Source organism: Erinaceus europaeus, chromosome 13 (assembly GCF_950295315.1).
Source record: "Erinaceus europaeus chromosome 13, mEriEur2.1, whole genome shotgun sequence".
Taxonomy (NCBI): domain Eukaryota; kingdom Metazoa; phylum Chordata; class Mammalia; order Eulipotyphla; family Erinaceidae; genus Erinaceus; species Erinaceus europaeus.
In genome coordinates, this window is record NC_080174.1 from 8,782,667 (window position 1) to 8,807,674 (window position 25,008).

Sequence of the window (25,008 nt, forward strand, 5' to 3'; positions counted from 1 at the left end):
GTTGTATTGTTATGTGGGAATGTACAAACTATTGTATTTTACTGTTAACCATTAATCCCCCAATAAAGAAATTTAAAAAGAATTAAAAAGCACCCCCATTCACAGACTGGGAGAACATATTTGCAAATCACATCTCTAAGCAAGCACTGGGAGCCAAAAGAAATTGTGTGGATGGTCAAAGCTGAACAATAACCAAGGGCCAGGGAGACAGCAGAGGTTAAACACAGACAGGACTCGTAGGTGAGAGGCCCCAGGCTCAAACCCTGGCACCACTATTAGCTAGAGTTGAGCACGGGAAAAAAATAAAAATAAAAAGCAAACAACTTTTTCTCAGGTGGGCAAAAGATCTGAACACATCATCAAGAAGATTTTTCATACCTGCTCTATTCCTACCCTTGGGTTCCTGTTTAGTCAACAACCTGTTCTGCTTTCTAGCTTACTGCTTTTTAGCCATCAAGTTGCAGATGCTACCATGACACCATCCTGAATTCCCTGAGCAGACGACCTCACCAATACGTCCTGGAACCTCACCCCTCCAGAGCCCTAGCCCACTAGGGAAAGATGGAAACAGGCTGGGTGCGTGGATCCACCTGCCAACACCCATGTCCAGTGGAGAAGCAATTACAGAAGCCACACTTCTCAACTTCTGCACCCCATAAAGAATTTTGGTCCATCTTCCTAGACAGATAACGAATAGGGAAACTCCCCATGGATGACATGGTACATTTGGTGGTGGGAATGATATGAAATTACACCTTTGTTGTCTTACAGTCTTGTTCATCAGTATTAAATCACTAATAAAATTAAAAAGGTGTCAAAAAAAAAAGAATCTACAAAGGAGGAAAGGAGAGGAGGCCAGTTAGCATGAACAAGCAGTGCTGAGTAAGATACACAGCTCAGTGGTTGCAAACATATGTATGGATGTGTCTGTGTGGTTTCTGAAATAGCAGAGTGAACTCAAGTTGCAAGACAAAGAGAAACATACATCTGTGGGTAGACGAAACAGTACAGATACACTGTTGCCTCGCTTCTTTTATGCAGGTGACCAAGAAGAAATCACAGCGCTCCGGTGGCAGGTAAGAGGAAGATCTTGTTGTCTCAATACCATGGCCAAATAAGAGAAACCAGGTTCTTTGGAGAAATGACTGGGTCTAGAATTGAGAGAAAAAAAATATACAGAGGGCAACCAGGCACACGCCGCAGCCCCAGAAAAGGACACAGCAAACCGCCAGAAAGTTTCCATCAACTCAGTCTAGAAGAATCTAAGCAACCAAGCAAGAGCAATCCAAGGAATAAAAAAAAGAAAGAGAAAAGAAAAGAACAAGAGAAAATAAAATAAAAATGGAAAGGTTATAATCCAGAAAAAAAAAAAAAAAGAATCAAATTAATGAACATGTTCCCGGGTTGCTATAATTTTTAAGTGAATAAAAATAAAGAGAAAAGGGAGCAGCACTGCAGTCTTAAAATATTGTGACCTATTATTCATTAGAAGTAAAAAAAAAAAATGGGGAGAAGAGTACCTCTTTGATGTTAAAGCACTGCAATTATTGAATGCAGAAAGAGTATGTATGTATATGTGTGTGTATACATGTACATGTACACGTGTGTGCAGTGTTTGAACACTAAAAAGGACCCCTCCCCAACAAAACCAGGAGATCTCAGTCCAAACCCCAGTGTCAAGATGTTCCTAGTCATCTTGGCTAAGTTTCTGAAATCGTTCAGGGTCTTAACATAGCTTATCGATAAAATGGGCCTGAGACAATTAAGCTGCTTGAGGAGGATTTAACAAAAACAATAGACTTGAGATAACTAGCTCTGTGCTTATATGTAATGTTTTTTTAACACTGGTAGTGATGGCTACTAATTATTTTTATTAATGGCAAGGACTAATCAGCCCAATGCTTTGGATAGTAGCTGAGAAGAGAAGCGATAAGGACTGAGTCAATGTTTACCGACTGAACGGATCAGCAGTGACACTGACAAATATTTATCTCATATCTACTTCAGACATTAGCAGCCTTTGTCTCAGCATTTTCCCTGATGAATTGCTTCTTGAGTTGCTCGTTAAGATCACGTGGGGAACTTTAACAGCACTGTAAGTAAGGCTCAAGCCCCACCCCTACAACTGCTAACATAACAGGTCTGAGACCCAGGCACTCAGGGAGGGAACAGGAAATAAACATTTTAAAAAAATGTACAGAGAAAGAACAACACACACCCCCCCCAATGGCATTAACTGGATACCTCCTACCCAGTTCTTGATTTCTAATGTCAAAGAACTGAGACTCCTTAGAGAGAAAGCTGACTCTGGGGCAGGAGTAGACACGCCCCCATGATGGGGTTTGTCAAAGGATACAAGACCCGACTTGTCGGAAAAGTCGTGTCGCATTTGTGCATAAAGATACACAGGAAAACAGGTGAGGGCTTTTCCAACAGCCCAGTCAGAGGTGACCAGAGCTGGAACAATGGGAGTGATCACGTGTACTGGAATGTCACCTAGAGCATAAAAGAAATGTTCTCCAACTGTGACACCACCAACCCCCAGACAAAAGCCTAGGTCACCTGTATATTGGTTGTCAGATGGAGGCAAAAAATAGTTGAGTCATGGGCCCCTTGGAATATACCCACAATAGACCTACTTACTAGCTTTTTCCCAAAATGGAGACCCCAAATCTCCATCCGCAACACTCCAGCCTTTAGGTTCATGACTGGTCAACACTTTGTTCTGCTTTCTATCTTAACTCTTTTTCAGTCACCAGGTTCCAGATGCTACCATGATGCCAACGGGACTTCCCTGGCCAGACAACCCCACCAATGTGTCCTGGAGCCCCGCTTCCCCAGAGCCCCACCCAACTAGGGAAAGAGAGAGACAGGCTGGGAGTACGGATCGACCTGTCAACGCCCATGTTCAGCGGGGAAGCAATTACAGAAGCCAGACCTTCCACCTACTGCATCCCATAATGTCCCTGGGTCCATACTCCCAGAGGGTTAAAAATAGGAAAGCTACCAGGGAAGGGGATGAGATATGGAGTTCTGGTGGTGGGAATTGTGTGGAATTATACCCCTCTTATCCTATGGTCGTGTCAGTGTTCCCATTTTATAAATAAAAACTTAAAAAAAAAAAAAGAAAGAAAGAAACTTCCACAGATCCTTACAGATAGAAACAAATGATAGGTTAGGAGACAATGGGGGAGAGGCAGCTTTCCCATGCAGAATTATAAATTACTGATATTGAGTCTTTCAACCTCAAGAGATGAACAGCAGCTCTGATTCTAAGTGAAGACCACTCATGGTGACTTTCTCCCTAAGACGACAGTTTAGAAAAATATGTTAGCCCAGTTAGTCTACTCAGAAATCTCTGAAGTCCTGAAAACTCTCAGGAGAGAGCAAGTCTTGGATTTGGGGAACAGGTAAGTCAGAAGGGGAAACTGTGAATTCCCATAACCCAGGAAAAGAGCAAGAGGATCCATCTGAACCCAGCAGACAGGAGTCTAGAGTATACAAAGAGAAATTACAAAAAGGTAGTTCCAACTACCTGTGAAAGAGAGGCTTTAGGGCATCCTGGAGGTGGTGCAGTGGGCCAGAAGTCGGGCTGCCTCAGGAGGTTCTGGGTTCAATCTCTGACATCACCTTGTTGTTTTCGCCGGGCTGGCTTCACGGGCGGGTAACAGACGACCCGGGACTCAGGGCTGGGTTGTACCCAGTATCTCTTTATTCATGCAGGACGCAGCACAATCTAAGCCGAGCTAAGCTAAACTAAAAACTACAAACAATCTTGTCCTTATAAATATACTAGCCCAGTAGGGTGGGAATAGAATGCGACTGCAGAGAGGGTGGAGAGAAAAGTGACTGGTGAAAATCAGGGTATGACAAGGAGAGGGGGCGGAGCAGGCAAGAATTCTACCACTGAACCACCAATGCCCTGGAGGGAGGGTGGTGCTTGTTAACAGAGGTTATGTAAATAGAATGGAGTGGTTATGTAAATATAATAGTGTTAAACTGGGGGGATTAAACTAATGAAACAGAAGGGGGTTTTAGAAGCATACCAACATCACCTGTTCTAAAGTGATGCTCTAGTTAGTGGTATCATCAATAAGTAAAATTAAGAAAGGAAGGCTGGGGAAAAAGAAAGAAGGGAAAGAGGAAGGGAGGAAAATAAAGACACTGGGGGAGAAGCAGTTCACCTTGGTTGAATTTTCTGACCACAGATGCCGAATTCCTTCGTCAACAATTTTGTTTTTGTCTTTGTTTTTTGCCTCCAGGGTTATTGCTAGGGCTCAGTGCCTGCACTACAAATCCACTGCTCCTGGAGGCCACCTTTTTCCCTCCCATTTTGTTGCCCTTGTTGTTGTCGTTATTGTTACTGTTGCTATTGGTGTTGTTGTTGGATAGGCAGAGACAAATCGAGAGGAGGGGAGACAGAGATAGGGAGAGAAAGATAGACACCTGCAGACCTGCAGGTAGGGAGCCGGGGGCTTGAACCCAGATCCTTACGCTGGTCCGTGTGCTTTGCACCATGTGCACTTAACCTGCTGCACTACTGCCTGACTCCCAAGTTGGCCAACAATTCTTTCTAGCATGTTCATGCATTGACACCAACAAATTCTCTGCTTCTATGGGCAAAAAGAGCTCTTCAAATGAACTATGTGGGGGGGAGGGCAGGGTAATAGCTCAATGGGTAGAGTGTATGTCTTTCCATTCATAAGGCTCTAGGTTCATTCCCTGGTGTTGCAGGAAAAATAAATAAACAAACATGAATTACACATATTAAGGGAACGCAGAAAGAAACCTCCATCAATAAAGTGAAAAGCTGTTTCCTGATTTCAGAAGACAGACCCTCAAGCTTGAGGTCTGAAGTCAGTATCTCACTGAGTCCATTGTCATCAGTCAGCTCTAAGGTGTAACTAAAATCGATGAATTCAGTCATCTAACTTTGCTTCCGGAACAGATCCACATGCCTGTCACAAGGCACTCGTATGTTTCTACCACTCCGGTCTATGCTCTAATAGGATTCTTCCAACGTGAAGACAAGTTCCTCATCAGCTCTGAATATCTGCCATGGCAAGGCTCTTTCCAACTTGTTTCTCCTTTTCTAGACTCTAGAAATACCGAATCAGGGGTGAGGTCGTAGCAGACATGGTTGAATGCACATGCTACAGTGCACAAGGACCTGAGTTCAAGTCCCCGGCCCCAACCTGCAGGGAGGAAGCTTCACAAGTGGTGAAGCAGTGCTGCAGGTGTCTGTCTCTCTCTCACTCCCCATATATATATATATATATATATATATATATATATATATATATACACACACACACACACACACATATGTCCTCACTCCCCTTTCAATTTCTCTGTCTCTACCCAAATAAATAAAAATATATTAATGGGAGTTGGGTGGTAGTGCAGCGGGTTAAGCGCATGTGGCATAAAGCTCAGGACCGGCCTAAGGATCCTGGTTTGAGCCCCCAGCTCCCCCCCTGCAGGAGAGTCGCTTCACAGGCGGTGAAGTAGGTCTGCAGGTGTCTGTCTTTCGCTCTCCTTCTCTGTCTTCTCTTCCTCTCTCCATTTCTCTCTGTCCTATCCAACAACGACAGCAATAAACAACAATAATAACTACAACAATAAAACAACAAGGGCAACAAAAGGGAATAAATAAATAATAGAAAAAATATATATTAAAATATACACATATTTTTAAAAAGAAATACTGAATCTTTTTTTATTTGTGATTAATGATAGCTTACAAGACTGTAAGACTGCAGGGTCCAGCTGCACACCACACCCAGCACCAGAGTTCTGTGTCCCCACTCTCCCACTGGCCAAAGGTAATCACCACAGTTCTCAAAAGTCTTAGAAACAGTTTGCTTGCTTCTGCCTTTTTCCTTTCACATTCATGCATCATGTGTCTCAGTTCCCTAGATTCTTTTTTTCAATGTATTTTTTTAAATATTTATTTATTTTCCCTTTTGTTGCCCTTGTTGTTGGATAGGACAGAGAGAAATGGAGAAAGGAGGGGAAGATAGAGAGAGGGAGAGAAAGACAGACACCTGCAGACTTACTTCACCGCCTGTGAAGCGAGTCCCCTGCAGGTGGGGAGCGGGGGCTCAAACCAGGATTCTTACGCCGGTCCTTGCGCTTTGTGCCATGTGCGCTTAACCCACTGCACTACCACCCGACTCCCCCCTAGATTCTATATAAGTGAAACCATCTGGTAATTGTCTTTCATCTCTTTACTTATTCGATAAGCACAATCACCTCCAGTTCCATTCACTTTTTCCCCAGAGGACAGAATGTCATTTTATTTTTTATTTTATTTTATTTTATTTTGCCTCCAGGGTTATTGCTGGAGCTTGGTGCCTACACTACAAATCCACTGCTCCTGGCAGCCACCTTTGTTCTATTGTTGTTGTTGTTGGATAGAACAGAGAGAAATTAAGAGAGGAAGGGAAGACAGAGAGGGGGAGAGAAAGAGAGACACTTGCAGACCTGCTTCACCATCTGTGAAGCAACCTCCCTCCAGGTGGGGAGCCGGGGGCTCAAACTGGATCCTTGAGCTTTGCACTATGTATGCTTAACCCGGTGCGCTACCCTCTAGACCCAATGCCATCTCTTTTTATTTTAATTTTATTTTTATTTACTTATTAGATAGAGACAGAGAGAAATTGAGAGGGGTAGAGAGAGAGAGAGACAGACACCTGCAGCCCTGCTCATGAAGCTTTCCCCCTGCAGGTGTGGACCAGGGGCTTGAACTCAGATCCTTGCACACGATAATGTGTGCACTTAACCAGGTGCGCCACCGCCTGGCCCCCTGTTGTTAAAAATTCGGAGGCTCTAGCTGGCCGGGATAGCTTCATGGGCGGGTAACAGAGACGACCAGAGACATACAGCTGGGCAGGGAAGCTGTATTTCTTTATTCAAGAACAACGATTCATAAACTAAACCAAACTAATCACTAAACAGAACTCTGCTGTCTCTTTGCAGCGGTGCAAGCACTCTCCCTTACTCTGCAACTCTCCAACTCTGGCGGGGTTCCTAGGAGCGGGGCCAAGCGGGCTGCGAAACTAACTGGACTGATCCAATTTTCTTGGCGGGGGAGGGCTAGAACAAACCAATGTAAAGCATACAATAATTCCCCCTTTTCTTTTTAACTAAATGACTACAGTATCAAGGGTGTGGGGTGAACAGAAACATATATTGTACAGGCATTTTTATAAAAAGAAACTGGCACAAACATGGAGAAACATGTAAGCAAGTAACAAGAACCAGTGTGCTGCCAAGGGAAGGCCTGAGGGGGCCATTTTTGCCTCTGTGGGCAAAACTTTATCAGCTTAAAAAAAACATTTCTTGCCTCTGGGGGGCGTACTTTCTTGCCTCTGGGGGGCATTTGCATGGGGGCGGGGAACGGCCTAGAGTCCCAAAGGCAGCTGGCTGCAATTTACTTACTATGAAACAAAACTTGTTATTAGCATAACCAAAGCACAATCTAATGTTCTAATAGAGAAGGAATTTGAGACTTTTACATATCAACAACGTCTTTTTAACCTTTTGTTACACCCATTCAAGATGGAGTTGTGCGCAGGAAAGGAAACCTCAGGCATGAGAATAATTAGCATAGCCATTGTGCGATCTACCATTTCTAATAGAGAAGGTAATGGAGAGTTTTACATATCAACAAGTCTATTTAACCTTTTGTTTAGACCAACTTAGTTAAACTATATTGATTGTTAACTAATTTTTACCTCAGACTTTAAATGTAAGTTAATTTTATCTTTATGAGAATTACGTTGAAAACCTTTTTCATTTAACTTTGTCTAGTAATAATTTAGCCTTAAAGTTACTGTTTACCAAACTTTAAACATACACATAAACATGGTCATTAATACACAAGGAGAGAAACCTTTGTTACGAAGACATGTCATTTTAAACACGAATTTAAATCTGTACTGTCTTAGTTGTTGGGGGGGGGGGGGTTCACCATCTGGAGGTGGCTTCCCACGCAGCTTCACTTCTAGGAATTGCAGGTTGCGATCTCTGCACAAATCTCTGCGTACTCCAGCTTGTCTGCCTTCAGACCGGACCGGCAGCTGGAGATCTCGTGTGTCCAGTTTCGGCAGGGAGCCCGGGGGTCCGGGATCGTTCCAGAATTTATAGCAAGAGGGCGGGTGGGACAGCATTGTAAAAGGCGTGGGCCGAGGTGCCAAGGGGTGGCGGCCATGATAAGCTGCCGCGGCCCTGCCCCATGGCCCTGCCATGTCTGCTGCCCTGCTCGCAGTGGCCGAGCAGCGTGGAGGGATCACGCATCCAGTGCCCTGCTCCACGCGGTGGAGAGCCGGCTCCTGTGGGCTGGCCTGCGTGCTGGAACGGGCTCCTGCGTGGTGGAATTGGGCTCCAGCGTGTTGGCATCGGGCTCCAGCGTGTTGGCATCGGGCTCCTGTGTGGTGGAATCGGGCTCCTGCATGCTGGCATCAGCCTCCTGCGGGCTGCGGGGCTGCGGGCGCGGTGCGCGGGGTTGTCTGGGCGCAGCCGGCTGGCTGGCTGTTTAACCAGGTGGAAACGGCAGCTCCGCGCCTCGCCTCCCGCCCGCTGGCTCTTCCCACTGGCTGTTCTGAGTTCGCCCGAGCGAGTGGAAACCACAGAGTGGTCCAGAGATAAATGTTCCAGAAACAGCAAAACAGTCTCGTGAAGAAAGAGCAGAGGCCTTTGGAGATCTCTTCACAAGCAGAAGAGAAGGCCATAGTGCATAGGTAGCCAAATTGTCTTCACTTATCTGAGAGATGCGCAGGTCAGGTCCACGTGGGCGCCATTTGTTGTTAAAATTCGGCGGCTCCCACTGTCCGGGCTAGCTTCACGGGCGGGTAACAGAGACGCGGAGACAACGGCTGTGCAGGGAAGCTGTATTTCTTTATTCAGGAACAACGATTCATAAACTAAACCAAACTGATCACCAAACAGAACTCTGCTGTCTCTTTGCGGCGGCGCCAGCACTCTCTCTCACTCTCGAACTCTGAAAAACTCTGGCACTCAGGAACTCTGGCGGGGTTCTTAGGGGCGGGGCCAAGCGGGCCCTTGAAAACTAACTGGACTGATCCAATGCTCTTGGCGGGGGAGATCTAGAACAACCCAATGTAAAGCATACAACAGCCCCCAATGTCATCTTTTTCACTGCAGAGTAGTATTCCATGAAATATATAACCCATAGCTTAACCCACAGCTTTTTTAGCCAGTCATTTGTGGGTGAGTGTTCAGGTTGCTCCCACTCCTTGGCTATTGTGAATACTGCAGCTGTGAAAACAGGGGGCATATGGCTCTTCTCTTTAGTGTTTGAGTGTCCACTGGAGAAGTGCCGAAGAGAGGTATTGTTGGAATACATGTTATTCCTTTTTTTTTAACCAGAGCCTGTTCAACTCTGGCTTATGGTAGTGAACCATCACGAGAGCTGCTTTGTATAAACATTATGCTATCTACCCCCACCCAAGTTATTCCATTTTCATTCCAATTTTATTCTAGTCTTCACATTTAAGGGGTTGTCTAGGAGCTACCATTCCATTCTCTCACTCTCTCTCTCTTCAGCTTTTCCCAATCTGTTATTAACTATTTACGAAGGTTTTTACTTTCTGTTTGTTTCTTACCAGAGCACTGCTCAGCTCTGGCTGATGGTGGTGCTGGGGGATTGAACCTGGGACCTCAGAGCTTCAGGCATGAGAGTCTTTTTGCAGAACCACCCAGCAATCTCCCTCGCCCTGTCTTCTGAGTTTTCAGTTCCCTGTCTACATTGCATTTCTACAAGCTCTGCTTGTTTCCGGTTCAGATTTTTTTCTATTCTCATCTCAGTGCGCTGCTTTTAATCCTTTAACCTTCACTGTGGCTAGTGCCCTTATTTCACAACCTCAGACTCCTTCTTATCTTGAATTCTGAGCACATAAATACTCCTAATTGTTGTAGTTTTTCTGTCTCTCAGACCAGAGTCATTCTTCACACTATAACTTATGACTGTGACTCACCTTCAGAGAAAATTGCTTTCCTGTGTTGAACTCACATCATCTCTGCTGACCTGGAAGTTGGGATGCCGAGGACAAGATGTTAATGGGCCAGCTTCCTACTATCCACACACTGCACATTAGATGAGGAAGAGTGGTAAGTTGGCGGATCTGAACACAGCTTCCTCTATCACTCTGCCTCCAGAGCCTACCTCCCTCAAATCTTGTCTGGGATGTAGAAATCAAAAGGATCAGATGCGCAGTGTTATCAGAACATTAGCAGGGAAGCCAACTGGGTTACTCCCAAGAACCCTTCTTGAATCCCAGCATGTTGATGAATTTCCTAGGGACTTAGAAGGTGAGAAGGAACAGAAGGCCAAGCAAGTAAGTACAGAGAGTGAGAGGCCTTCCCAGGAGAGAGTATTCAACCATCTAACTCACAGAGACCAATAGTCTTTGAAGCTTTGATGGAAAAATGTAATTAATAGAACTCAGTAACATAACAGGATATTAACAGGATATGGACACCCATAACTAATTAGTTAATAACTAGCTAATCAGAGAGCTGCCCCTGGATAGAGAGGTTATGGCATAGATACTCAATGAATGGAATACAATAAAAAAGACATCGTAACATTGGGGACAAAATGATGGGTTGTGGGAGTTGGGCAGTAGTGCAGCAGGTTAAGTGTACGTGGTGTGAAGCGCAAGGACCGGCGTAAGGATCCTGGTTTGAGCCCGCAGCTCCCCATCTGCAGGGGAGTCGATTCACAGGTGGTGAAGCAGGTCTGCAGGTGTCTATCTTTCTCTCTCCCTGTCTGTCTTCTCCTCCTCTCTCCATTTCTCTCTATTGATGACATCAATAACAACAATAATAACTACAACAACAATTTAAAAAACAACAAGAACAACAAAAGGGAAAATAAATACAAAAAAAAATTTTTTTAAAGATGGGTTTTGTCTACCGGAAGAAAGAGGTGAAAAACAACTATCAAATGGTCTCACATGTGGACTACAAAGAATTAGAACAATGAGCATGTAATGCACACACACACACACTCACACACTCACACACACACACGTTATACACACACACACACTCACACACTCACACACACACGTTATACACACACACACACTCACACACTCACACACACACACGTTATACACACACACACACTCACACACACTCACACACACACACACACACACGGTATACACACACACACTCACACTCACACACACACACGTTATACACACACACGTTATACACACACATGTTATATACACACACACGTTATACACACACACATTATACACACACACGTTATACACACACACGTTATACACACTGGATTGAAGAAAGCATTGGTGCTATGGTTTCTCTCCTCGTCTCTATCTAAATAAACGAATAAATAAATGAATAAATAAATAAAGTACATGGGGCCAGGGGACAGAAGCTTCCAACCTGTGTCTCAGACTTTTTGAGAACACTAGTGGTTATCGTTGGGGGCACACATGACTTTGGTGGGAGGCGCAGTGTGGAATTATAACCTGTAAGTCATTTCCTATAAATGGAAGCCAGTCTGCTAAGTAAGCCATTATTAAATCACTGGCAAAATAAAAAGTATTAGAAAAAATCAGAGAGGGCTGGGGAGACAGCCTAATGGTTCTGCAACAGACTGTCATGACTGAGGCTTTGCTGTCCCAAGTTCAACCCTCATCATAACCATCAGCCAGAGCTGAGCAGTACTCTGGTCTGTCTCTCTCCACCCCCTCATTAAAATAAATAATCATGAGATCAGCTGAGCCCTACTCTGGTCTCTCTCTCTCTCATTAAAATAAATAAAATAATCATGAGATCAGCATGTTCATGGTGATATGGCCATAGACAAATAAAAAAAATATTTCAAAAGCAAAATAAATCAGAAAGCTGAAAGATAGGTCAGTGGGTAGAGTGAGGCATGAGTTTCTGGGTTTGATCCTAACACCACATGGAAGGACCAAGGACAGCACCAAAGAAACACCATGGGTGGTAGAGTTTCTCTGTCTGTCTCTCCCTCTCTCCTAGCTCTTTGTCCCTCTCACTCCCTCTAAGCATCAAGAATAAAAAAGAAAAGAAATGAACTCGAGAAGCTAGTTGGTAACCTTGAACATACACAAAGGCCCTAGTGACACACACACACACACACACACACACACACACACACACACACTTTTCACGGAGCTTGCAGGATAAAATGAAAGTTACATACTATAAGACTAAGGCCTGATGCATCTAACCTTCCCAGCAATTTCTAGCTGGTGAAATGTCTATTTCAAAGTTCATTGGCTTGGTTCACCATGGTAGGTTATGTCCTTGGATCTTACAGGTCTGCCTGTCTCTCTGATCCATGATGGACTATTTTATTTTCTGGCTTTCTAAGAGAAATAAATTCCCTGTGTTTTCAAGCCACTGGGAAAGAAAACATCAGGTTTTAATCTGCCAATGTTATCAAGCTCATTCATATTTCATTAATGAGAAAACATTCAGTAATGTGTTTTTGTAGGGACTATTTGGACATAGTTCCAGGCCGACAGAAAAATCATTAGATTGACTTAAAGAACTCCCGCAGCCCCCCACTGCCAAAAACTCATGTCTACCCCAGAAAATACTTTTAGTCCACCTACATGTTAGCTATCAGGCTCAGACAAAAATTACCAAAGTCAAGACAACAATGAGATACCACATCACACCTGTGAGAATGTCATACATCAGAAACAACAGCAAGGACAAATGCTGGAGAGGTGGTAGGGAGCCCTCCTGCACTGCTGGTGGGAATGTCAACTGGTCCAACCTCTGTGGAGTGCAGTCTGGAGAACTCCCAGAAGGCTAGAAATGGCCCTACCCTATGACCCTCCAATTTGTCACCTAGGGATATACCCTAAGGAATCAGACACACCCATCCAAAAAGGTATGTGTACACTTATGTTCACAGCACAATTCAAAATAGCCAAAACCTGGAAACAACTCAGGTGTCCAACAACAGATGAGTGGCTGAGAAAGTTGTGGTGTATATACGCCATGGAATACTACTCAGCTATGAAGAATAATGAATCCACCTTCTTCGACCCATACTGGATGGAGCTTGAAGGAAATATGTTAAGGGAGATAATCGAGAAAGAGAGAGATGAGTATGGGATGATCTCACTCATAAACAGAAGTTGAGAAAGAACAGAAAGGGAAATGCAAAGCAGAATTTGACTGAGTTTGGAGTATTGCACCAAAGTAAAAAACTCTGGTGTGTGGGGCGGAGGTTCTCAGCTCCACTGCGGGGGTGGGGGGTGTGGTAGTGGTGAGGTTAGGGACACCTATCTTTGGTGGTGGGAATGGTGTTAATATACATTCCTATTAACTTATAGTCTTGTTACCCTTGTTGTTTTTTTATTGTTGTTATAACTATTATTGTTATTGATGTCATTGTTGTTGGATAGGACAGAGAAATGGAGAGAGGAGGGGAAGACAGAGAGGAGGAGAGAAAGTCACCTGCAGACCTGCTTCACTGCCTGTTACAACCCCCCTGCAGGTGGGGAGCTAGGGGCTCGAACCGGGATCCTTACACCAGTCCTTGCACTTCGCGCCATGTGCACTTAACCACTGCACTACTACCCGACTCCCTAACTTATAGTCTTACAAATCACTATTTAATCAATATGAGAGTGGGAAATAGACTAAATGCCTCCAGCTTTTTGCTGTGCAGACCCCAGTTGAGTATATACTCCTCCTTCAGTCTAAGCTCTTAAGGTTTCACATTAGTAACCTGACTGAAGTTTAACAGTAGTCTTATATTGTTAATGTTTCTAATGGTGACTTTCTTTGAAATATTAAACCACCTATAGTCTTAGAACAGGGAGACCAGAAGCAACTGGTCTTGTCAGTATATAAGATACAGTTACTTGTAAATAGCATTAAATGATATAAATCATGGTTAAGGTCTTGTAGGGTACAGTAAATCCTAACCATGGGATTTTTAAAAGTCAACCAAATTACTAAATAGCTTGGTTATAATAATACTTACCCATTGCTTTCTGAAACTCTAAGACAGCAAGGAACCTTCCTCATTCTCTGTAAAATTCATGATTTCTCCCAGTCCTGGAACCTCTGGGCCGTGGCTTTTTTTTTTTTTTTTTTTTTCCCTTCATGCTTCTCTCGATCCGTATGAATTCACACTCTATCTGCCAGTGTGACCTCAATATGCCTCACTCTGGACAATATCCAGAGACACCAGGTGTGGAAGGTCAATTCTTCAGCTACTGTGCTCTGCTGAGACCCTGCCCAGCTCTTAGGACTCCTTCATTCCATTTCAAGTGATGCACTTCCTAACAAGGCTACCAGACCTAGATATAGACCAGGGTCCATGAGACAGGGCACATGAGCCCATGTATCCATAAGTTAGGGGGAATACAGACCTTAAAGAAAAGGTACACAACAGTCTGTAGGGACTCAGTAAGTTCAGCAAGAAAGTAGAAAGATCTAAACGACACCATAAAGTACTTAATCAAATAGTTTCTACTTAGACCGACATACCCTCCTCACCCACTTCCTATTTCACTTCCCTCAATCACTCTAAGTCTCACCTTGTCAGAGAAAGTAAGGACGGGAGGCTGGGTGGTGGCACACCAAGTTAAGCGCACATAGTACGAAGCACAAGGACCCCACCTGCACAGGAGTCATCTCACAAGTGGTGAAGCAAGTCTGCAGATGTCTATCTTTCCTTCTTCCTCCTCCTCCTATCTATCTATCTATCTATCTATCTATCTATTTATCTATCTTTCTGCCTCTAGGGTTACCACTGGGTGCCTGCCCTACAAATCCACTGCTCCTGGAAGCCATTTTCTCCATTTGTTGCCCTTGTTGTTATTGTTGATACTGCTTTTGTTGTTGGATAGGACAGAGAGAAATTGAGAGAGGAGGGAAAGACAGAGAGGGGGAGAGAAAAACAGACACCTGCTGACCTGCTTCACTGCTTGTGAAGCAGCCCCCCTGCAGGTGGGGAGCTGGGGGCTCAACCCAGGATCCTTACACAGGTCCTTTCACTTCGCACCATGTGCACTAAACCCGCTTCACTACCACGTACCGCCACCCCACTTCCTCCTCTCTATCTTCCCCACCCCGTCAGATCGATAGGGTTTACAGTTAATGGTATCTATATACATTTTCCCATTCTTCTTCTAGCATTTGCCCTTCTTCCGTAGCCAGTCAACAGCGTCAGGTTGAGCCTGATGTAAAGTTTCGAGACCTCCTTTGAATCTGGAGAGGTGGCAGTCGTTGACTATGTGGGTCATAGTCTGTCTGGAGCCGCAGGGGCAGTTCGGGTCGTCTCTGGCTCCCCAGCGATGGAACATAGTGGCGCACCGGCCATGGCCTGTTCCATAGCGATTGAGGAGGGCCCAATCATAACGTGCTAGGTCAAAGCCGGGTTGACGCTTGCAGGGGTCTGTGATGAGGTGTTTGTTCTTGACCTCAGCTGACTGCCAACTCTGTTTCCAAGAGACTGGAACAGAGAAGTTCAGTGTAGGCGTAGGGGACCAGATTGGGTGACGAGACGTCAAGCGTTGAACAGGGTGGGCGAAGATATCCACGTATATTGGCAGGTCCGGTCGAGCGTAGACGTGGGAAATGAACTTAGATGATGCCGCATCCCGATGAATATCTGGCGGGGCGATATTGTTTTTCCCATACTTGGGAGCTACTCTCTGCCCTGACCCAGCTTTCTAGTCCTATTCCCTACTCTGACACCATCTTCCCAGACAGTACTTTTAACCCACCGGCATGTTATCTGTGGGGTTCAGTGAAAAATGAGTAAAGTCATGGGCCCCTTGGAACATACCTAAAATAGACTTCCTAGTTTCTTCCTACACGAAGTCCCCAAATGTCATCTGCTCTATCTTTACATTCAGGTTCCTGATTATTAAAGTTTGTTCCGTTTTATATCTTAATGCTTTTCAGCCACCAAGTTGCAGATGCTACCATGATGCCAACCTGACTTCCATGGGCAGATGACATCATCACTATGTCCTAGGACCCCACCTCCCCTCCCCGGAGCCCTGCCCCACTGGGGAAGGATACAAACAGGCTGGGGGTATGGATCAACCTGTCCACGCCCATGTCCAGAGGAGAAGCAATTACAGAAGCCAGACCTTCCACCTTCAGCACCCCATAAAGATCTTTGGTCCATACTCCCAGAGGGATAAAGAATAAGAAAGCGTGATCTGGGAGGTGGCGCAGTGGATAAAACATTGGTCTCTCAGGCATGAGGTCCTGAGTTCAATCCCCAGCAACACATGTACCAGAGTGATGTCTGGTTCTTTCTCTCTCTCCTATCCTTGTCATTAGTAAATAAAAATAAATAAATAAAAAGCTCCCCCTTTCTTTAAAAAAAAAAAGAATAAGAAAGCTTCCAGTGGAGGGGATGGAATATGGAATTCTAGTGGCGGGAACTGTATAGAATTGTACCCCTCTTATCCCACAATCTTGACCATGATTAAATCACTAATACAGAAAAATGAATAAAGTCATGGGCCTCTTGGAACATACCTAAAATAGACTTCCTAACTTCTTTCCACATAAAGACCCTTAATTTCATCTGTTTTATTCCTATCTTTGGGGAGTTCTTTTTTATTAAATAATTCATCCTACTTTGTATCTTAATGTTTTTCAGCCACCAAGTTGCAGACACTACTACGAAGCTATCCTGACCTCCCTGGGCCAACAACCTCACCAGTGTGTTCTGAAGTTTCAACTCCCTAGAGTCCCACCCCACTAGGGAAAGATAGAAGCAGGCTGGGAGGTATGGATCCATCTGCCAATGCGCATGTCCAGCAGAGAAGCAATTACAGAAGCCAGACCTCCCACCTTCTGCATCCCATAAAGAATTTTGGTCCATATTCCCAGAGGGATAAAGAATAGAGAAGCTTCCAATGGAGGGGCTGGGACACAGAACTCTGGTGGTGGGAACCATGTGGAATTATAGCCCTGTTACCTAACAATCATGTTAATAATTATTAAATTACTAATAAAAAACTTAAAAAGACTTATGTCTACAAGTCTCACCAGCCGACCATATTTGCTCCTTTTTGCTCTCTCATGCCATATATATCAACCAGGAATATACTGTTCAAAACATCATGCTTTTATCTCTGTTTCTATCAGGAAGGAAGGAAGGAAGGAAGGAAGGAAGGAAGGAAGGAAGGAAGGAAGGAAGAAAGAAAGAAAGAAAGAAAGAAAGAAAGAAAGAAAGAGAGAAAGAGAGAAAGAAAGAAAGAGGAAGCTGGGCAGTAGCGCAGTGGGTTAAGCATACGTGGCATGAAGTGCAAGGACTAGTGTAAGGACCCCAGTTCAAGCCCCGGCTCCCCACCTGCAGGGAAATCGTTTCACAGGCAGTGAAGCAGGTCTGCAGGTGTCTGTCTTTGCCTCCCCCTCTGTCTTCCCCTCCTGTGTCCACTTCTCTCTGTCTCTAACAATGACGACATCAATAATAACAACAATAATAACTACAACAATGAAAAGCAAGGGCAACAAAAAGGGAAAATAAATAAATACACAAAAAAATTTTAAAAAGAAAGAAAGGTGGAAGGGAGGGGAGGGGAGGGGAGAGGGAGGGGAGAAATGACCAATGGGAGGAGTGGATTTGCCATGCAGGCGCCAAGCCCCAGCAATAACACTGGTGGCAATAGAAACAATAATAATAAACAGTGCTGTAAGATGTCAGGAAATATACTTTCAGACTTCTACATGTATATAAAACTCAGCACACCAGTGCCATTAAACCAAGGAAGCCCTCTCCTTCCTCTATAGCCCATCCACAATTCCCTCTGACAACCCCATATTTTTCATGTTGATGAGTCAGCTTGGGTACTATGAATAGAACAGCCATGTTGTCATACTGCCTGTCACTCTCTCTGATCTGTAATCTTAAAAAAAAAAGGTAAATAATTCTGTACTTATTAAGCAAAAGCAAAAGATAACTAGCTTAAAGAGTTCCACCAAGGATCTGTCCACGGTTGATGTTACATGCCGGTTGCTCCCACACACAGGAAATCTGATTCTGCTCCCTGGAATATAAACCCCCTCTCGGCACGACCATCCATGGTTCAACCACAGATACCACGAGGGACTCACTGGAACAGAGCCAGTGCTTTGGCTCTGGTGGTCCCTCCCCCTGACAAGACAAATGACCACACTGACTTCTCTGTTTATTTCACGCACTCAGGGGCCTGGAACACATACAGCGGAAACAGCCTTTCCCGGGGTCAGTTTTCCCACTGACGGATTTTAGAAAGAAAGGAGAGACAGCAGAGCACAGCTCTAGACCACACCTGGGCCCGGCCTTGTCCATCCATGCTGCTCCTGTGTAGTGCCAGGATGCCCCACTTTTTTTTTTAAATCTTTATTGGCTAGAGACAGCCAGAAATCAAGAGGGAAGGGGGTGACAGAGAGGGAGGAGAGATGCCTGCAGCACTGCTTCACCATGTGTAAAGCTTCCCCCTGCAGGACCGGGGTCTCAAACCCGGGTCCTTGCGCATTGTAATACATGGGCTCAACCAGGTGCGGTTCCCGCCCCCCCCCCCCATGCCCAACTTTTAAAAATCTTTCTATTTGAGAAACAGAGAGAGGGAGAGACAGGGGCACTGTAGCACTAGGGCTGCCCACAGTGCCTCTGTGGCGCTCCCATGTGGTGCTGGGCCTCAACCCTGAGCTGCAGGTTTGCAAGGCAAGTTACACACCCTACCTGACAAGGTATCTCCCCCCCTCCCCCCCTCACCCAGCACAGTTCAATGAGACATCTTGCTTTGTCCAACACCTACCCAGACCTTTTTCCATACGGTGCTCTTACTTTTATTTTTTTTTCCCCCAGAGCACAGCTCGGTTCTGGTTGAGGGTGGTGTGGGGAATTGAATCTGAGACTCTGAAGCCTTGTGCATGAGCTTCTCTCTGCATAGCCACTACCCTATCTCCCCCACCTGATCTTTTATTTATTTTCATGAGAGATTCAGAGAGAAAGAGAGAAACCAGAGTATTGCTCAGCTCTGGCTGAGGTGGTGCTGGGGACTGAATGTGGGACCAGGAGATAGATATATATTACCGAATTGCATGCTGGCGGGTTTGAATCCACACCATTCCCACCCCCAGAGTTCTGAATCTTCCCCACTGCAATCCACCACAGTTCCCCTAAGGTTGTAGACAGAAGGCAACCATCTTCTCTACAACTGTCTGTCCACATTTATACACAGTTGCCCCTTCTTTTTCTGATCCAACCCTCTCTTCCCCTCTAAGCCACTCATGACATCATAACTACCTCCATATGTCCCTCTAAGCCACTCATGACATCGTAACTACCTCCATATGTCCCTCTAAGCCACTCATGACATCATAACTACCTCCATATGTCCCTCTAAGCCACTCATGACATCATAACTACCTCCATATGTCCCTCTCCTTTTCCTTCTCTCTCTCTGGGTGCTGATGGAGCTGGAGTGCAGAGTCCTCTTATCTTCATCCTATCACTGCTCCCCTGCTGGGAGTCTGGATCAGGGCTGATTACAGTGAGCAGAAGGTAGGAATTCTGGCTTCTGTAGCTGCTTCTCCACTGAGCATGGGCGTTGACAGGGGGATCCATATCCCCAGCCTGTTTCTTTTATTTTTTATTTTTTTTATTTTTTAACCAGAGCACTGTTCAGCTCTGGTTTATGGTGGTGCAGGGGATTAAACCTGGGACTTCAAAGCCTCAAGCATGAGAGTCTGTTTGCATAACCATTATGCTTATGCTGCCTACCCTCCACTGCCAGCCAGTTTCTCTCTCCTTTTTTTTTTTTAAAGATTTATTTATTAATAAGAAAGATAGGAGGAGAGTAAAAGGACCAGACATTACTCTGTTACATGTGTTGCCAGGGATTGAACTCAGGACCTCATGCTTAAGAGTCTGATGCTTTATCCACTTCATCTCCCAAACCATGGCATGAGGTCTTTCACAGAACCCTTATGTTGTCTCCCCGGCCACAACTGGTGCTTTCTTGTTGTTGTTGTTGTTGTTGTTGTGAAAGGACCATTCTGAGCAGCAAATCAATCACCAAATGGGAGGCCAAGCTCAGCTCGTGGGGTGCAGAACTGGGTTCACCACTGCTGCTGGTGAAACAGACATGCTGGGATTCAGCCCCCAAATGGGACAAAAGGCTTCAATTATCACAACAGTCATGATGCCGCCCCCCCCCCCCAAGAAGCTTGGCAAAACATTGTAGGGGAAACAGCGCCAAATCCAAACCTGGGGGGGAGGGGGAGCTGAGTGAAGGAGCAGCCTTGCCCCCCACCCCCACCCCCCAGAAGACTCTCTGAATGAGAATCAAAGCTCAGGTCTCAAGTTCACGTTCACGCCGGCACCAGGTCAGAAGGGTATCACACTCCAGCCAGCAGCCATGCTCCTATCCAGCCAGAGGATGAAGATCTTGGGCTGTCCCAGCATGCCCGGGGTTTATTTGTTCGGGTGCACCATTTCCCAGACTATAAAGAATATTCTGGAACGTGTCAGTCCCAACTCTTCCCACAGTCCTTAAGCTGCCTTCCAAGGCTTCCCGCCAGCCTTAGCGGCTTCACTTGCACAAGCACACCTCCCCCTCCGCCTTCTGGCTCACGCCCAGAACACACAAGCTTTCTGCCACTCCTTTCTCACACTCCTGGGAAGTCTCATGTCTTTGTGTGCATTGTTCCTCCCTCCTTTGGTAGGGCTGGGGGTGCGGCATCTCCACGGAGCTGTCTCCCCAGGTTGAGTTTTTCTTTTTTTTTTTTTTAAACTCTTGTTTGTTTGTTTGTTTGTTTGTTTTAACCATCTTTATTCATTGGTTGGATAATGACAGCCAGAAATCGAGAGGGAAGGAGGAGACAGAGAGGGAGAGAGACAGACACCTGCAGCCCTACTTCTCCACTCAAAGAGATGTCCCCCTGTAGGTGGGGACCGGGGCCTCAAACCTGGGTTCTTGTGCACTGTAACATGTGCACTCAACCAGGTGCGCCAGCCCCCGCCACACACACACACCCCAGGTTGAGTTTTCATGCCTTAGACAGAGGGACTGAGAGAGGGGGAGACAGAAGGGAGAGAGACACCATAGCACTGCTCCACCATTCACACAGCTTCCCCTGGTGCTGTCCACAGTGTTTTCATGTGGTGCCAGGGCAAGCCAGCTCTGAGGCCCCATTTGCATTTTCTTAGTGTTAAGGTCTGCTCTCAGCAATTCCTCTCCTAACCAAAGACAGTAGCAGCAAACTGGAAAATTAAGACATTAAGATAGCCCAGCTGGGGGACTGGGTGGTGGCGCACCGGCTTGAGCGCACGTTTCAATGTGCAAGGGCCCGGGTTCGAGTCCCTGGTCCCCACCTGCAAGGGGAAAGCTTTATGAGTGGTGAAGCAGGGATGTAGATGGCTCTCTGTCTCTCTATCTCCCCCTCTCTCAATTTCTGGCTGTCTCTATCCAATAAATAAATAAAGATAATAAAACTTTAAAAGGGGGTAGGGGTAGATAGTATAATGGTTATGCGAAGAGATTCCCATGACTGAGGCTCCAAAGTCCCAGGTTCAATACCCCACACCACTATAAGCCAGAGCTGAGCGGTGCTCTGGTAAATAAATAAATAAATAAATAACCCATCTTGTAGAACACTTGGCTGGATGCACACGTCACCATGTGGGTTCAAGCCTCCACTTCCCACCTGCAAAGGGAAAGTTGCACTAACAGTGAAACAATGCTTCAGAATCTTTCCTCTTTCTCTCCCTCTTTCTCTCTCTCTCTCCCCCTGCCCCTTCCATTTCAATCCCCCTCTACCTTCTCAGTTTCTGTCTGTATCCAATAAATGAAGAAAGAAAATATTTAAAATAAACAAAATATTTTAAAAAATAGATTTAACAATAAAAACAGATAACCCAGGGAATTGGGCAATAGCACACCCACCCAGGAGAGATTACACATTTCCATGTGTAAGTTCCCAGGTTCAAGTACCCCATCCCCACCTGAAGGAGGGACAAAGCTTCACGAGTGGAGAAGCAGAGCTAAGAGCCCCACCCCAACCTTCTCTCTATCCCCCTCCCATCTTTTTTCCTTCTGATTCTAGCTTTAAAAATTACTTTAAGTTGGGCAGGGGTAGATAGCATAATGGTTATGCAAACAGACTCTCCTGCTTGAGGCTTTGAAGTCCCAGGTTCAATCCCCCATACCACCATAAGCCAGAGCTGATCAGTGCTCTGGTTAAAAAAAAAAAAAAAAAAAAATTACTTTAAGGCCACTAAAGCAATGGATGTGGTGTGCAGGCTTTGAGGCCCAGCAATAATCCCGGTGGTGGTGGTGATGATGATAAACAATGACAATAATAATAGTAAAAATAATAATGAAATAAACCAGGGGGGCAGGTTAAGCAGGTTACTATTATTAGTAATAATAGTAAAAATAATAATGAAATAAACCAGGGGGGCAGGTTAAGGTTAAATAAACCAGGGGGGCAGGCACACCCTGGTTAAGCACACATAATACTAAATGCAAAGACTCATGCAAGGGCCCAGCTTCAAGCCCCCGCTCTCCACCTGCAGGGGGGATGCTGCATGAGCAGTGAAGTAGGTCTACAGGGTATCTCTCTGTCTCTCTCCCTATCTCCCCCTCCTCTCTCAATTTCTGTCTGTCCTACCCAATAAAGTGGGGGGAAAAATGGCCACCGGAAGCAGTGGATTTGTAGTGCCAGCACTGAGTCCCAGCGACTGGGGGAGAGAGAGGAAGAGAGAAGGGGGGAGGGAAGGAAGGAAGCAGGGTTTGCCTCCTCTAGCACCAAAGTGTGCGTTCGGATCTACGTGACTGCAGTATCAGAAAGATAAGAGCTCATGCCTGTGTTGACTCCCACGTACCTGCAGGAGGTGATCTGTTTATGGCTTCTGCTTTCCTGCAGACTCAAAGCTGAATAGAGATGAAACCCGAGGGCAGTTTTCCTCTCAAGAAAAGATTGGTGCATCTCTCTCTCTCCCTTCACTATGTCTGTCTCTCCTTTTCTATTGAGAAAATACAATTGGTCTGAAATCAAGAAACTATTCTCTAAAGAGAGGGGGGAGATAAGGAGAGATGCCACAGCACTGCTCCACCGCTCATGAAGCTTCTCCCTGGGGTCAGGTGGTGGCGCACCTGGCTGAGCGCACAGGTTACAGTGCACAAGGATCCAGGTTCAAGCCCCGGGTCCCCACCTGCAGGGGGAAAGTTATGCAAGTGGTGAAGCAGTGTCGCAGGGGTCTCTCTCCCTTTCTATCACTCCCTTACCTCTCTGTTTCTGGTTGTGTCTATCCAATAAATAAATAATTTAAAAATTAAAAAAATAAAAGCTTATCCCTGCCTGCACACACACTCATGTAGTAACCTGGAGCTCAAACCCCTATCTCCTTGAATGCCAACGTGTGCGCTCTGCCGGCTGAGCCACCTAGCAGTCCCCAGTGATGTCTTCTGCTGTTTCTAATGCAGCATCAGAGGAAGGAACCCATTCATGGAAAACATCACTAAGTCACCTCTCAGCCCAGTTTATCTTTTTGTTTGATTGTTTTGATTTCTTTATTGGGGGATTAATGGTTCACAGCCAATAGTAAATACGATAGTTCATACAGGCCTAACATTTCCCGGTTTTCCACATGACAATACAACCCCCACTAGGTCCTCCTCTGCCATCCTGTTCCAGGACCTGACCCCTCCCCCACCCCACAGAGTCTTTGACTTTGGTGCAGTCCACCAACTCCAGTCCAGGTTCTGCTTAGTGTTTTCCCTTCTGATCTTGTTTTCCAACTTCTGCCTCTGAGTGAGTACATCCTTCTGTTTCTGACTGATCTCACTTAACATGATTCCCTCAAGCTCCATCCAACCTGAGGTGAAGAAGGTGAAATGACCATTTTTAGTAGCTGAGCAATATTCCATTGTGTATCTAGACCACAACTTACTCAGCCACCCATCTGTTGTTCAACACCAGGTGTTGGCTATTACAAACAGTTTACCTTTTTGTTGTCGTCACTAGAGCGTGCATTATTTCTCAAATAGAAATGGGGGGCAGGCGATGGTATACACATCACAGTGTGCAAGGGCCCAAGGGTTCAAGGCCCTGGTCCCCACCTGTAGGGGGGAAGCTTCACGAGTGATGAAGCAGGGCAGCAGGTGTCTCTCTGTCTCTCCCTCTCTCTCTCCCCCTTTCCCTTCTCAATTTATCTCTGTCTCTATTCAATAATAAATAAAAATATCTTACAAATAAAGACTGAAAGAAAAAGAGAGAGAAGAGAGAGAAACAGTGAGAAAGATGGGGAGAGACACAACAGCATGGAGCCCTCCGTCACTGGAATGGGGACCAGGGACTCAGACATGTGCTAAGCACAAGGCAAAGCAGACACCTTCCCAGGAGAGCTCTCCCATCAGCCCCTGCTCCAGCCCAGCCCAGCCCAGTTTTATTTTATTTTATTTTATTTTATTTTATTTTATTTTATTTTATTTTATTTTATTTTCCCTCCAGGGTTATTGCTGGGCTCGGTGCCTGCACCATGAATCCACCGCTCCTGGAGGCCATTTTTCCCCCTTTTTGTTGCCCTAGTTGTTGCAGCCTCGTTGCAGTTATTATTGCCATTGTTGACGTTGCTTTGTTGTTGGATAGGACAGAGAGAAATGGAGAGAGAGGGGGAGAAAAAAATAGACACCTGCAGACCTGCTTCACCGCCCGTGAAGCGACTCCCCTGCAGGTGGGGAGCCGGGGGCTCGAACCAGGATCCTTTCGCCGGTCCCTGTGCTTTGCGCCATGTGCGCTTAACCCACTGCGCCACCGCCCGACCCCCAATTTTATTTTATTTTTAAGAGCATAGCAATGCTCATCTTTGGCTTACAGTACTGCTGGGAGTTGGAGCTGGGCCCCTGGAGTCTCAGGCCTAAGAGTCCTGAGTTCAAGCCCCACATTGCATGCGACAGAACAATGCCCTGATTCTTCCTGTTGGGATAGTGTCCT

The 25,008-nt window shown here is 45.6% G+C and overlaps 1 protein-coding gene across 8 annotated transcripts in view; it reads right to left on the reverse strand.

Moving 5' to 3' along the window:
* Positions 1 to 25,008, reverse strand: part of TIAM2 (TIAM Rac1 associated GEF 2) — a 274,186-nt gene that overhangs the window by 205,937 nt on the left and 43,241 nt on the right. The window lies entirely within an intron of this gene.